This window comes from Hibiscus syriacus, unplaced genomic scaffold (assembly GCF_006381635.1).
Source record: "Hibiscus syriacus cultivar Baekdansim isolate YM2019G1 unplaced genomic scaffold, ASM638163v2 tig00000340_pilon, whole genome shotgun sequence".
Classification (NCBI taxonomy): Eukaryota; Viridiplantae; Streptophyta; class Magnoliopsida; order Malvales; family Malvaceae; genus Hibiscus; species Hibiscus syriacus.
This window is the reverse complement of record NW_024061783.1, coordinates 4,802,062-4,817,498: the sequence shown is the minus strand read 5'-3', so window position 1 is coordinate 4,817,498 and position 15,437 is coordinate 4,802,062. Positions and strand designations below refer to the sequence as shown.

General features: G+C 32.8%; 1 pseudogene; it reads right to left on the bottom strand.

Moving 5' to 3' along the window:
• Window positions 1–3,944: 3,944 nt before the first annotated feature.
• LOC120203621 lies at window positions 3,945–8,078 on the bottom strand (annotated as a pseudogene).
• Between the last annotated feature and the right edge of the window lie 7,359 nt (window positions 8,079–15,437).

The window sequence follows — 15,437 nt, the reverse complement described above, 5'->3', positions numbered from 1 at the left end:
AGGGAGGTTTTTTTAATGAGGTTCGTGTTTGTGTCCGATTTTGTATTAGACTCGTCTATTAAATACAAAATCAAACTCTTTCAAAAAAAATTAATCTAGGGACTAAATTAAAATTTATAGAAATGTTCAAGGACTAAATCTAAACTAATTATAATAATTAAATTAGTGGCTAAATTGAAACAAATGCAAAATTAAACATGCAATATTATAATTAAATCAGTGAGTTGAGTGTAAAAATACGGCAAAAGTAGAGAGATTAGAGCACAATTGTTAATTTTTGAAACTAAAATGTACAAACAATTAAAAAATGAGAAAGCTGCAAAATCAGGACGTAAAATAAAAATAAAAATTGAAACAGTCACTGCAGGTGACTAAGATGTAAAAACGAGGGAGACTTGGGAGGACCGAAAGCTAATTTTTCCCTAAAGTTCCAATGGCTAAAATATAATTATGCCAAAAGTCCCAATATATATTTATATATCTAATTTTGTATTAGCCTAACCCTAATCCTATTTTAAAATTTTCGACCGCCTCCCTCTTTATTCCTTTTCTCCCAAATCTCTCCTCCCCTCAACCGCCCGAGCAGCCGTAAAACTCCAAGCTTCCATCGCCGCCGGCCACCATTTAAGTTCTTCAACACGTGGGCTACTGTTGGGTATCTTCCAATGTTGGGCTTCCCATTTTGGGGTTTAAAATTATACAGGCTGCTGTATAACGGGTGACAGGTTATGGTGGTTTGGATTTGGGCCACCATAGGAACGTTTACAAAATTAAACGTCACTTGCCCTCGATCTGAATTACTAGACAAAATTAGTGGACAACAACTACATATAAAAGAGTAAAAACATATATAAAATAAAATGTGCATCAATTTAAGATATAATTAATTTACTTTTAAATATTTATCCCTAATATCTATTTACATGAGTAAACTTTTATTTTAAAAAAAACTTACATAAAAAGTTTAGGGTAAATTACATCAATATCACTGAACTTTATTCTCTCTCCTATTTCACTCGTTATACTTTAAATCCATTCAATTTCCTCATTGAATTAACACAATTAGTATTTTTGGTTACTCATTGTTTTCTCACTAAACGATGTTATAATTGAGTTGTTATATAGATGTAAAACAACGTCTTTTCGGTGATTTTTTTAATTTTTTAAAACGGCATCGTTTTAACACCGTTAAATATTTAACGATTACGTGATCAAAAATGTTAATTTTATTAAATTCAGTGAGGAAATTGAATAAATAGTGAAATTGGAGAGAGAGTAAAGTTCAGTGATTATTTATGTAATTCACCAAAACAATTAATACTTTTTCGTCGGCCCGCTACAGCCGATTCATTTATAATCTAATATTTTAAATGAATACTTTTTAATTATTTTAAATCAGATCAACAAAATTTTGAATGATACAACTTTAACCCTATACATGATGATATAATACGTGTGAAAAAACGAACATTTCAAGACGCTTGCATGCACCATGCATGCTGTTTTCATTTCCTTATTATATTTATCCAATGAATATAAAAATATTCACAAGTTCCCATTTTCATACATAGAGTTGAAACAGATATTATAATTTAATATTTTTGTACAAAACTATGTTTATTTTATTAAATCGAGATAGATCTAACATATATTTTATTATAAGTACCACTCTAAGAGAGGGATATATTTATATTATCAATGACTTTTGCCCAGCACTCCATTAATTCAGAGTTTAAGGTAAAGGAAACAAACAAAACCCTCCCTCCCTGTCTGTTGGTTTGTCTGTCTCATAACTTCAAATAAATGTAATAATTTAGACATGAATACAAATGTAAATACACAACAATGTCTTCGGTCCACTCTACTGATATTTGCATTTGTCGCTGCCCTTTTTTAAATTAATTAGAAAGGGAAAGAAAAGAAGAAGCTTTCTTTGCTTCATCACAACCACTTGGTTTAATCGGAGAGAATACAAAAGGACCCCACATTTCCCACAATTTCATTTTTCTTTAATTTCTAATGATAATAATAATAATAATAATAATAATTTTATTACAAGTCTTTAGCTTTATCCATTTCTCTCAACAACTTTTTATTTATTTATTTTCATGTTTAGCTTTCGACATCATTCAAGAGCCAGCTACTGAAGTCAAGGATACAAACTGACTTCATATATCAATCTATTCGTGTTTTGTGTACTTAGAAATAGATGATTAATGGATAGACAATAGCCATTTTTTATATACCTATTTAAATCATCTATAATCAAGGTTAGACCATGATGTTCGCCCTCAAATATGATAAATTTACTTCAAAAAACCCCTTCAAATATTTGAAAATTTTTAAGTTTAAGACAATAGTAAAATTATTCTTTCCTCAGACAAAACAAAAACATCAACAAAAGACTGTATAAGGGCTAAGTACAATGCAGCCATCTATTCAAAGATAACTCTTAACCTTTTGACATTGAACGCTCACACCCATGGTGCTCAAACTCGGATACTCAAGGAATACCAACAATTCTTTTACCACGGAGGCTACTTGGTTCGTACATAAATAAAAATAAATAAATTTATATAATCAAGATATATATATATTTAAACTATTTTATAAATAGTAATTAAATTGAAAATATTTAAAAAAAATGTCAGTTGAAATGAAATACTTGATAACTTGATTGAAGTCCTCAATTCAAAAAAGATGTACAACCAAACATAAAAATTACAAATAATTTTTTTTATTTTAAAAAAAAAATAAATAAATTATTTATTTATTCAAAACTAAAATAACAGTACAGAAAAATAGATATTAATTTTTTTTAATAAATTATGTTTAGGTATTTTCCAAATTTTAAAATAATATATATATATATATATATATATATAATTTGCAGCAACCAAATTTAATAATTTAATATATATATATATATATATATTAGATGGTTTGGTATCGTTTTTTTTAAGTTTCGGTACATTTTCAACACAGTTTAGTTAAATTAGTTGGTATTATGTGAACTATTGAAAATCAAAACATAAACAACTTTTGTCACAACTCTCCTACCTTTCTGAAGATTTTTCTCAAATATATTCATTACTTAACACTTGTTGTCACAACTCTTAACACAACATTTCTTAAATAAAGCTGATTTGTGTGAAACAATATTTATCTCTTATATTCATTTGTAGCTTCTAATCGGAGTAAAATTTTATGAGTCACTTTTGATTAAAAAAACCTTTAAGAATCAAAAGGAAAATTTCGACATGGTTCAGGTGTCAATTTACCCAATAAGCCATTATTTAATGGCATAACGACAAAAAATAATCCTAATGTGTAATTAAATAGTCACTTTGGTCCATATCTTTTTAGCAGTTTAACCCCCAACATTTCATTTAGGGCAAAAAATCTCATCCATTGAAGAAAATCGTTACTCAAAATCGGGCGAAACACTAAAATAGAAATATTTTTTAATTAAATTGAAATATTAGGGGTCAAAATATTGTAAAAATAAAGAATAAGAGCTAAAGTGACTATTTAGTTAAGCATTACGACATTTTTATCTTAAAATAAAACATGCTATCAAAAAGGTGAAATTTTTTTTTAACATTATGCCTTTTTGATCTCAAATCTTGGATTATCTTATCAAATCGAGTTTAGACTGATTTAAATTTTCAATCTAAATTCATTACAAGATCTCTCATATATAAATAGCTTGTAATTTAACATTGACCGTTGCTTGATGATAATTTAATTTCTTTAAAGAAAGGAGAAAGCTAGCTCCCTGGTGCCCATTAAAATTGATTTTTCATTTACAATAATAAAGTTAATGCTAAAAAAAAAAAAAAGCAAAGCCAAATAAAGGCCTAAGATATCCTCTAACTCGAGTAGCTTAATAAAATCCGATAATATATAATATGTTGCATGGCAGCTTCATCGTGGAAAACACATATCAAAAGTTTGAGAAATGATTCTGTGAGGGTTGGACCATTTGCAAGTCTGTTGTTGTTTGGCACGAGTGATCATCACTCATCATGCTCCTGCACCATGCATACTTTCATCATTAATTAGACTAATCAATAACTAGAATAATATTTACATGAACTAACAAATTAAAGAGAATAATTTTGAGAATATGTGTAAAAGTTGGTAAACCTTTCACGAAACTGCATGTTATTTAATATCGTATCATATCCAGCCCTTTTTTAGGAAAATAAAATTATGACTAAATAGAAAATTATGGTTAATTCATGCATATTTGTACATTAGGGTTTCTTTACACAAATGAAGATGCTTTATATAATATTAAGAGATCTTACTCTCGAGGACGAGACGCCCAAAGGGAACTGAGTGCTCGCAAACGTCCGTAGTACTCTCCGATCACCAGAAAACACTGTGCCGCTTGTCGGACCGTCAATATTCGAGACAACTGGTGAAGGGTTTGCTGTCTTAAATTGTCAGCCTACATCACAAATACAAGTTTAATATGTAAAGCTTTGAAGTTCATGTTCATCTTAGGATTAGGTCTATTTTCAAAATTTCTAATCATTCATTAAACAAGGTGAAAAGTGGCATCTTCTCTTGTAATTTTGTTTTGTTATAAGGTAATCAATCATGACTTTCCATTGAAGCTAGGGTTTTTATTTCAATAGATATCACTATCAAACCACCTTTTTGACAGCAACTTTTATGGATAAAGATACCCAATCAATCCCATTCATTGTAATGGACTAGAGCAATATAAAAAATTTCCCTTATTAAAACTATTTCCATTTGATCAACAAATTCAACCTATCTTTTCTAAGTACCATTTTGTCTATAATTAAATTTTAGTTAGACTTGGACGTTTTAAATTTCACAATATTATTAAACATTAGGTAATCATTCGAGACAGGTCAAGTAAATGATGATACCTGGCGAACGAAGCCTTCAAGATTGGCAAGCTTGCCTAAGGCAACAGCCATTTGTTGCATTCCGTCGACGACCGGACCGCCGGCAATGGTGTCGGTCAGTGACTGCTGGAGCTGTTCGTGGCCTTGGGTGAATGCCTCTTCCGCCTGTTGTGAAGAACGCTGGAGGCTATAGATCCCCATCACTTGCTGCTCAGTTAATGGATCTAATTGAGATATTAACATCTGATCAATGATTAAAACAAATCAGAACCGGTACAAAGATAAAATGGCTGCAAAAAAACAGTATTTTTATAGATAAATTCCAATATGGCATGAATTATTAACGTGTCGAAATTTAGATAAGGATGCATTCGGGAACTTGTTACCTTGATGAGCTCGGAAGGCCTGAAACCTCCCATCCAAAGGAAGCAGCGTTCCGCCGGAGTCGTCCACATGCCCGTTATAAGGTGAAAGACATCGGCTTTTGCGCCAGCAACCTTCAAACGGAAAATGTCGTCGTAATGTGAAATGTAACTGTCTACGATTATCCGAAGGTCGCTGTCGGAAAGGTGTGCATTTAGTCCAGTTCTAAGCTCCAACATGTGCCTCTGATCATCTTCTAACCATCTCGAATACTCCATGTCGAAGATTGCAGCCCCTAAAATGAAACAAACATGACATATAAAATCCCAGTTGATGTACATTAAATTGATACTCTAATAGTGTTTTATAAAAGCGTGTCTTGAAATTACCAGAGCTGATATTTCCAACAGCACCAGCACAACCTCCCAAGAAAAATCCCTATATCACAATATTCAAAAAGTGAAAAAACAATAAACAAAAGAAACAGTTTCTTTTGCAGATAAAATCATATGTTTCTGTAAAGGGAAAGAAGAGGAAAACCTGAGATCGTGCTTTTTGAAGATCTTGCTCCAGTTGGGTTAGCTTTATTCTACTTGATTCTAGTTGTTGAACATAAGCCTGTTTTAAGACAAGTAAACCAGTTAGTTACTTAAGACAAGTAACCATACAAATGTTGGTTTTTTTCATGCAATGTTTCCATGTTATGCAACCTTTTTTCTAAGACGGCTTTTCCTAGCGGCTTCTCTGTTTTGTGCTAAACGTCTTAGTGTCTGAAAAACAAACAGCAATTTTAAACAGATTTAACTAAAATGATTTTTGAAAAAGAAGAGAAATAAAGATAGATATTTTTTGTACCTTTACATCAGGCTGTTTCTCAGAAGTTGAACCCCTTTTCTGCAACATAATTAGAAAAAAATTTATCATAATAAATAATGAAAAGGGTAAAAAGAAGAAGAAAAATGCAGTGGTTGGTGATTTAAAAGTCTCTTATCAAACCCAGACAAGAAGTTTGTCAGGAAAATGAGAGCATTTGATTGTTTGGTAGACTAAAAAATATGATAAATGAGTTTATAATAAAAAAAACTTTCAGTTATTTTACTAACAGTTAAACTCTCTAGATAACTTAAACAGCCAAGGTTTTTTTTTTTTTCAAAGAAAACAATGATTAAGAGTGATCTCACAAAATTTCTGGGAAGGGAAGCTGATTGCTGATGGTGATGTGACTCTTGCTCTTGTAACATGTAATCATTAACATAATAGGGGTAGCAAAAATCATCAAATTCTGCCATTTTTGGATACTGAGTTTTGGGTGTATATCTTGGGGGAGGGGGAAGGGTTTTTCTTATAATTCTCAAACTGATCTCTACAGTATAAAAACATGAAGCTCAACTGTGAGTCATGGGGATTGAGTAAAAGTGGGGTCATGGTTTTATAGTGAAAAAACAAAGGTTGTAGTAGTAGTATAGGTTCTCTCTTTGCTTTCCGATGTGTAATTTGTGTTTCTCTCTCTCTATTTTCATGTCCAAAAATGGTTCAGGGATCAGGAAAAAAACTCAGAATCCTTTGATTTTCTGAGGGTTTGTTGGGATCTGTGTACCCCCTTTGAATAAAGATAGGCCCAGAGAAAGAGAAGGATCAAAACAGTAATAATAACAAAAAAGATACCAACTTTTTCCTCGGTTGTTGGGACATGGAAAGGAAATATAGTAAGAGAGAAAAAACAAGGCTTTAACTTTGAAGAAGAACCTTTTCTTGGGGTAGTTTCGCTGTTCTTGAGATTTCACTCGCCATATCTTGTTGTTTTTGCTGTTGTTGTTCCAAAGGAGTTGTCTTTTTGTTACTACTGATTGGAGATTCCAGTTCAAGCTGGTTCTCAGTTTTGCTGGATATTGTATTCACTGCTGAGCCTGAATCAGTGCTTTCCCCTCCTGATTTTGAACTTCCCTGGATGAAATCAAATATAAATATTAACTATTTTTGTCAACTCTTTTGAGTATAAGAAACCTATTAAAAGCACATAAACTGGTCCACTGTGAATCATGTCCAGTACAAATAAATGGTCAAATAAATGGGTTAGAAAGAAGAAACTACTCTTGGGGTTTGTTGAAATCTCATTGGCCAAGAAGGGAACATCTCCAGGGTAGCTGCCGGTCTGCCTGGTGTAAATAAAGCTGCACAGAAATCACACAAAAAGCAAACTGTACAATCTCAGAAGATCAACCAAGATAAAGACCACCAAGATTGTATCTATATTGCTTTGCTATTTTATATCATTTTTTAACAGTTCCGATGGGGGAGTCAGTAAATAAAAATTAAGCTAAACAGGTCATTGTTTTCCATGTTTGGTTCCTCCACGTCATTCGAGTGTCTTCCTCTTCACCTGTTTTTTTCGCTCTACACTTTCAAATCTCTCTCTTTTCTCTCTCTCACACCTTCGTGTCGTGTTTAATATCGCCATTGCGCTTTTACTGACATGTGTCGAATATTGATGACGAAGTAAGAACTGAAATCGTATGTGTTAATGATATGGGAAAGGGAAGGATCATACGTGGTTTAGCTTCATCGTTTCGAATTTTGACTCCTTGCAGTACGATTGCTTCTTCTAGCTCTCCGAAATCGAAGGAGGAACCTTGTTGATGGCTGGGAATGGGAATTTGATGAAAAATACCAGGAAAAGAAAAGGATTTAATTTGAAAGAGAAGGAGTGAACATACATGAAACTTGTGGGAACATTCATTCCATGAAGAACTGCATAAGGGATATTATGATGTGGTGATTCGAAGTTCCCGAGTCAGTCAAACCGGTCTCTCCAACTCTATGGTTCGCCATGCAATACCTGTTCTTTAGACAATTTTCCAAACCAGAAACAGCTGAAACAAAAAAAAACATTTTGCAGTTGCAGCACAATGGAACAAACTCGAAAACCACAAAGAAAACAAAGAAAACCCCAAAGTCGGTATTGGTTTAGCTTACCTCATCTAAAGGTTGCTGAAGAAGAAGAATGTGCACAAGGAAGACAAGATGAAAAGCTTTTAACTTTAGATCCTTCAAAGGGTGTGTCTTTCTGTTTTGCTTTTATTACAGCACCTTGTTGTCGTGTAAGATCGTAGGAAATTGTATCAGATTCTGGAACTCTTTTCCTTTTATTATGGTACTGCACACAGGCCCTGACCCTTCCCTCTTGGTTGTGGGGATCTTTGAAGTTTAGAAGAAATAAAAAAAAATTATTCAGAAGAACCCACTAGAATCACTGACTCCAACTCCACTCTCTCTCTCTCTTTAACCGCCTGTTCTTTCTCATTGGTTTGTTTTCATGGACCTCTTCAGCTCTACAAAGTACTATGCTAATAAAGTAAACATACATATAAGGTTTTATTTTTAGAATGGGACGTTTATATTAAAAAATGATGTAATAAATGGATAGCACTTAATTCTTCATTGATAATAGATAGTACAAGGTTTTCTTTCTTAATAATTGTTTTTTCACATTCTTAAATTATTTAAAAATATTATAAGCAAAAAAAATAATTTAATTATGATGTAGGTTTAATTATTTAATTATTAATTTTTAAAGAAATATTAATGATAAATTTATTATTATAATTTAATTTTAAAGGAACTCAAAGGGTTCTGAACTAGATCTATTGAGTCCGATACATTATTTGGTGAAACGGACACCAAATTCACGCTTAAAAGGTCAAATTTAATGAATTTGAAAATTTGAGATTCAACCGTTGTTGGTGACAATGATCGATGAAGGTCAATAGTGATTAACGACCACAGTAATGAGTGACAGTTGAAAGAAGAGACTTTTTCGAATTTATTGGTCAAATTGATATTTTACCTAAAGTTTTATGGGTCAAAATGCTATGTCATCTAAATTTTAGATGCCAATTTAGGATTCATCTAAAATTCAGCTGTCAAATATGTCTTGTCATCAAACTAACAAAAGTTAATGATTCAATAACCAAAATATAACAATTGATGAGATATATGACCAAAACATAACTTTTTAAAATTCGATGAACAAAAATGTACAAAGATTAAAAAAGTGATCAATTTGAAAATTTACCCTTTAACTTTTTTTTTCACATTCTTGAATTATTTAGATGAACTATATTAATCGATTGGAAGGTACTAAAAATATTTAATTATCAAGGTAGGAAAACAAGTATGGTTGTAAGGCAGCATTAAGCCGTCTAAAAAGGAGGTGTGAGATTATATGAGTTTACTTTTTGGACAAATAATGGCCTTCGTTTTCTTTACCACGACATTAAAATAATGATGAACAATCCAAAAAAAAGCCACCACTTGTGTATTTATAATTCCTTTGATCTTTGAGATGGACTTATTTGGAATGATGCCCTTTTGTTGATGGGTCAACATCCCTTTCCCTTTCATCACCTAACCAACCCCATTGCCGCATTTTTAGAAATTTGTTTTTCTTTCTTTGGGATTGGATAGTCTCTCAAGCTATAATTACTCCATGATTTGAAGACTTGACAAAACAATGCCCTGTTTAAGGGCTTAATCCCCATGATTAGGTGAGGTCTCTTTGTTGGCACTGTCCCAAAACTTTGTATCCAGACATACAATTCAATGCTTGTTTGCATGTAGCTTGTTTGCATGTATATCCTCAAAACTACCCCATAATTTGCAGGCTGTCTAACCCAAAAGAAAAAAAAAAAAAAGAAACAATTCCTACCCTTAATTATCAGCATTACTATATCTTGTTTAATATTGCTTGTGCTTTGAGCCTGGGAAGAGAATTATATTATGTGATTCACGTGAAATTTGATTTTTTTTCTTGATAATTATCTTTGTATCAATTGTGTTGATTTTAAAAATATTTTTAGATCCGTCATTTTATCATATTGTATGACTTAAAGAAAATAATGGATTGAAACTAGAGTGAACCCTCAAGTTGGTTCAAAATCTGGATTGGAATGAGTTGGTTGATAAATGTGTATTTATAATGTGATTATGAGTTATTAGGCAGGTGGCATAGGGTGAAGCCGTCAATCAGATGGGATATATCTCATGATCTTTGAAGATACTAAAAATTTTTTTTTACTCATATTATTATTATTATTAGTATTATTATAATAATATTATTATTATTATTATTATTAATATATATTATTTATTAATATTACAAACAGGCCCAGATTGGACCGGCCCAATTACAAAGGACCCAACTGGCCCAAATCCAGAAGCCCAATGGAAACCCTAAACCAGATTAGGATTTCCCTCTTCCCCAGCCGCCTCAGCCTGCTACCGTTGGATCTGGCAAGATCCAACGATCCAGATGGTTCCAGCAGGAAACCCTAGGGTTATGATACCCTAGGGCCACGACGCCGGCCGCCTCTCTGACCCCTTCATCAACTGCTGCCACGCTTCAACAGAAACATCCAGAGGAAGCAAGGAACGCCGTCCACGTTCCAACCATGGGGTGAGTCACCACCTACGGTTTGGTGACTCACCGAACTCTACCCTTCGGACTGGTCCGAGATGAGCACCGGTGATGGCTATAAAGCCATCACCCAACCTGCAAAGAAGAAAGAGGAGACAACAGACCGAGATAGAGCGAGAAAAACAATACCAAGAGCAAAAACCACAAGACATAGAACAACAACCCAACAGAGAGAAAGAAAAAAACACATCCAGCAACCATAAATCACTAAAACAGCAAGGAAAAGAGAGAAGAGAAACTTACCGAGGGAACAGTTGGTCATCAGAGCCTCTTTGGAGCCGTCGGAAAGTCAAAGGTCGAAGGTATAGATTTTAGATCTACGCATTTCAGTAGTATTTTAGGCTAAAATAACCTTCGGATTTAGCTTTAGGGGAAACCAGGCTTTAATTTGGGGTGGGTTTTGTAATTTCCGGCCACCGGATGTGGTGGCCGGCGGCGGTTTTGACGGTGGCCGGCGGCAGAAGAACGCCGGCTGACGGCTACCGTCCGGCTGGCTTCTCTCTGTTTTAGAGAGAAGCGAGAGAGAAAATTCTCTCTCAGAGAAGAGAGAGAGAGAGGAGAAAATGAGAAATGAAGGCTGGCCCTTCGGGCCAGCCGTTTCAGACCTTAAATAGGCCTTCCCGAACGACGTCGTTTCGGGAAGGACTATTTGTGCAAATTTAAATTGTTAAATCCCGTCCGCAGCCATTATAACTTGTAACTTTTACATTTTAGTCACTAAATCGAGTTTATAATCCTTTTAATTCGGTTCTTTAATTTCATTTTTATTTGTTTTAGTCCTTTATATTAAAATAATATATATAGGATAAATAACAGATTTAGTCCTATAATTTTAATAATTAATATTTTAATCTGAATAATATGTTTTAATTTATTTTAATCTAATATCCGAATTTTATATAGTTTTATTTTAGTCACTAAATTAAAAAAATAAAAAATAGTATGTTTAATCCCTATAATTTTGATTAATTATGAATTAGGTTTTTAATTTTAATTTTCCTATAATTTAGTCACTAATTTTAAATCTTTTCATTTATTTTATTGCTTTTAAATATATAGTTCTAATTGTATTTTTATTGTTTTAATTTTACTTGTTTATATATTTAAATATTTTTATTATTATTATGTAGTCATAAATATATATATAATAAATAATAATTTATTTTTTAATAAATTATTTTAACATTTATTTGTCAATATCAAAGAAAAGGGCAGTCTTAATACAACTGGATGTCCTATTCTGGTATTTTAAAATTAAATATTGTAAAAAATTATTATTTAATTTTATTCAAATTAATATTTATTAATATCAAAGAAAAGAGCTGTCTTAAGGCACCTAGAAGTCCTTTTCCGATATTTTTAAATATTATTTCATATAATTTTGAAATAATATGATTATAAATTAAATATATTTTGAATTTTTAAATTTTAATAATAGAGACAATTTATAATTAAAAAGTACCAATTTTGGGCGTTGTATGGGTGCTAATCCTTCCCTAAACGTAACCGACTACGAACCCCTTTTTATTATTAAAAAAAATGAATTTTTGGTTATAAACGCAGATCAGTTCATTTTTTTAATTGATGTTTTCTTAAAACTCTTTTAAAAAAAATAATTTTTAGGTATTCGACCTACCTGACCCAAAAGGCCGATGGCGACTCTCAAATTATTTTCAAAACCATTTATTCATATCAATTTTCCCGCCAAGTATAATATTTCGTGCCCGGATGAAAACCGGTTACGACAGCTTGGCGACTCTGCTGGGGTCTGGTCAAACTTTAAAATCAATTATAAATTATCTCTATTAATTAAAAATTAAAAGTTTCATATATTTAATTTTTAATTCTTTCTTTTCAAAATTTTTATATTTACTTATTATTTTCATAATATTTATATGTTTCATTTTACTTGTAAGTATTTTATTTCGTTATTTATTTTTCTGTCAAAGGTTTGAACATTTCTCCTCACACACAACACTTGCATTGCATAACATAAAGCTCTATAATTGAGTTTGTCCCTTTTAAGTGGGAGTGAAAGCAACGTCTTCGTGAGAATTTATTCTCCGTGTCAGACCTAGCAAGTAACTTTCGGGGTTCATATGCTCTATGTCTTCGTGAGAATTTATTCTCCGTGTTAGTCATAGAGAAATGTATCCCCTCGAATTGAACTCGGTCCGTTTAGGTCTGTAATGGACTAGGATTGAGGGTTAGCAACCCAAGGGGGGACTAACAAGGACAATTCGGGTACCTTTATTCTTAGATCTGAAACCTTACATATAATAAACCCTAGAAACTCTTCCGATCTGAAGTCATGCCGAAATTTTGTCCAAAATAGGTGTACACACAGGAGAAATGAATTCTAACTTTCCTGTTAATTTATTTATTTTATTGATTAAATTACATGTATATTTAAATTATTTAAATTATGAAAAAGCATGTTTAAATAAAAATATTTAGGTAAATGTTATTATTAAATTTCTTTATTATGTAAACTAATTCATTTCTTTTTGTGTGTTCTTTATTTCTTTTGTTTGCATAGCATCATACAGGATAAAAGGCATTGATCCTCGTGTTAATTGTCTTATTGGAAAGCCTTCATACATGGATAAAAAGTGTTCAAATCAAATAATTCTAAACTCAGAAGTAAGACAGTGGGCTGAGGACTTACAAAGACAAGAAGGAGACAGTCTGCAGGATGATTATGTATCTGACTTGGCCATTTATGCTCCAGTTTCGCTAAAAAAATGATATGCAAGATTTGCGAAGTATTTGGGAAAATTGGGATTCAAACAAAAAATTGCAGTTTTATCAGACTTACGGAGACATCCCATATTTGCTCTATGTCGAAGTTGATGATGAATTACTCAGAGCCCTAATTCAATTCTGGAATCCAGGGTACCATTGCTTCACTCTCAATAAAGAGGACTTGGTCCCTACTATTGAAGAGTACACAACTTTGTTACATATCGAAGGGGCTTTGGAGAATCGAATCTATTCAAAGTCAATTAAAACTCAACCCTTTCGAGTTAAATTAGAAAAGATTGCCGATGTACGAGAAGAATGGGTGGCATCCCGTACAAAACAAAAAGGCGAAAGCGAAGGCATTGCTTGGACCAACATTAAAGAACTTATTCAGAGCCATCCAGATATTAAAGTACGATTTGATTTATTTGCTCTGGGTATGTATGGTATGGTCATCTTCCCAAAAGTATTGGGATATGTTGAAGCTGCAGTGGTAGATTTGTTTGAACAACTACCGAAAAAGATTAATCCTGCTTCTGTAATTCTAGCAGAGACCTTCAGATCGTTAAATGCTTGTAGAAAGCTAGGAGGTGGACGATTCTCAGGGTGTACCCAGTTGTTATATGTTTGGATCAGTAGTCATTTCTAGAGGACAGAAAATATTTCATACCGACGCTTTAATACGGATTACTCACCATTAAAAGAATTTCTGGAGCAGGAATGGCCGAAAGAAATTAAGAAAGATATGTGGATTAATGCCTTTCGAAATCTGCAAAGCAATGACATTGTTTGGCGAGCCCCGTGGCAAATCCAAAGGGAATTCTTTTACAAATGTGGAGATTACAATTGGATAATGCTACTCGGATTATGGGAAGGAATTGGATACGCACCACTTCTGGTCATAAGACAGTATGAAGGTCGTCAATTTGTACCTGTCACCGCTGGATTACATTCATCTGAGTTCGCATTCCACAGCAAAAATTATAAAAGAAATATCATGAAAGCCGTTACAGCTTGGAAAACAACTTTTTGTATCCGAGCTAAAGCAGCAAAAGAAATGCTAACTCCTGATTATGAGGAATGGAGATATGTCAGGAAAAATGAAAATATTCCTCTACCAGATCAAAATGAGGATATCTCTATGGAAGATCGCATTAAGGTGATTCCATCAGAGATTGAAATCCTGAGAGTTGAGTTTGAAGCAGAAAAAGAAGGATGGTCAAGAGAATTAGAGCAAATGAGACGAGATAAAGCTATGTTGGGTGTTGATATTGACTTTCATTCATCACAATGTGCAATGTTGAGAGAAAACAAAGAAAAAATTGATGGTGAATTTAGAACATTAAAGAAAAATTACCAAGAGTTATATAAATCCCGGAAAGCATCAGGACCAAGCCAATCAACGGTACAGATGACCAGAGAATTGAACATCGAGAAAAGTCGAGTTGAAGATCTGAAAGGAAAGAATAGCCGTCTACTCAAAAGCCTTGAGAAAGGAAAGCAAAAAATGGAAGATTTTGAGGTCGACAGAAGAGAGCGAATTATAAAACACAAGGCTGAACACCGCGAGATTATGAATGAAATGCAAAGAGAAAGGGATCGAGCCAAAGATTTAGAAGAAATGAAGAATGACATCTTTGATAAATTTGAAGGTGAGAAAAATATCATGTTCCAGGGATTTGAATCTGAAATGAACCAGCTGATTGCTGAACTTGAAGTCAGGGGCCAAAAGATTGACGAGTTCAATATTGAAAAAGAAAAATGGGAGTTGGAAAGAAAGAATTTCAACACCAAAATTGAGGTAGAGCAAGAAGTGGCTAGCAATTGGATGCAAAGATGCAGAAACAAGAATGTTCAAATCCAGAAGATTAATCAAAGAACGCAAGAAGCGCGAACAAAACTTGAAGAAGATCTGGATCAGTCTAGAAACAAAAACTCAGAGTTTAACGCTTACATTTTTCAACTTGAAGAAT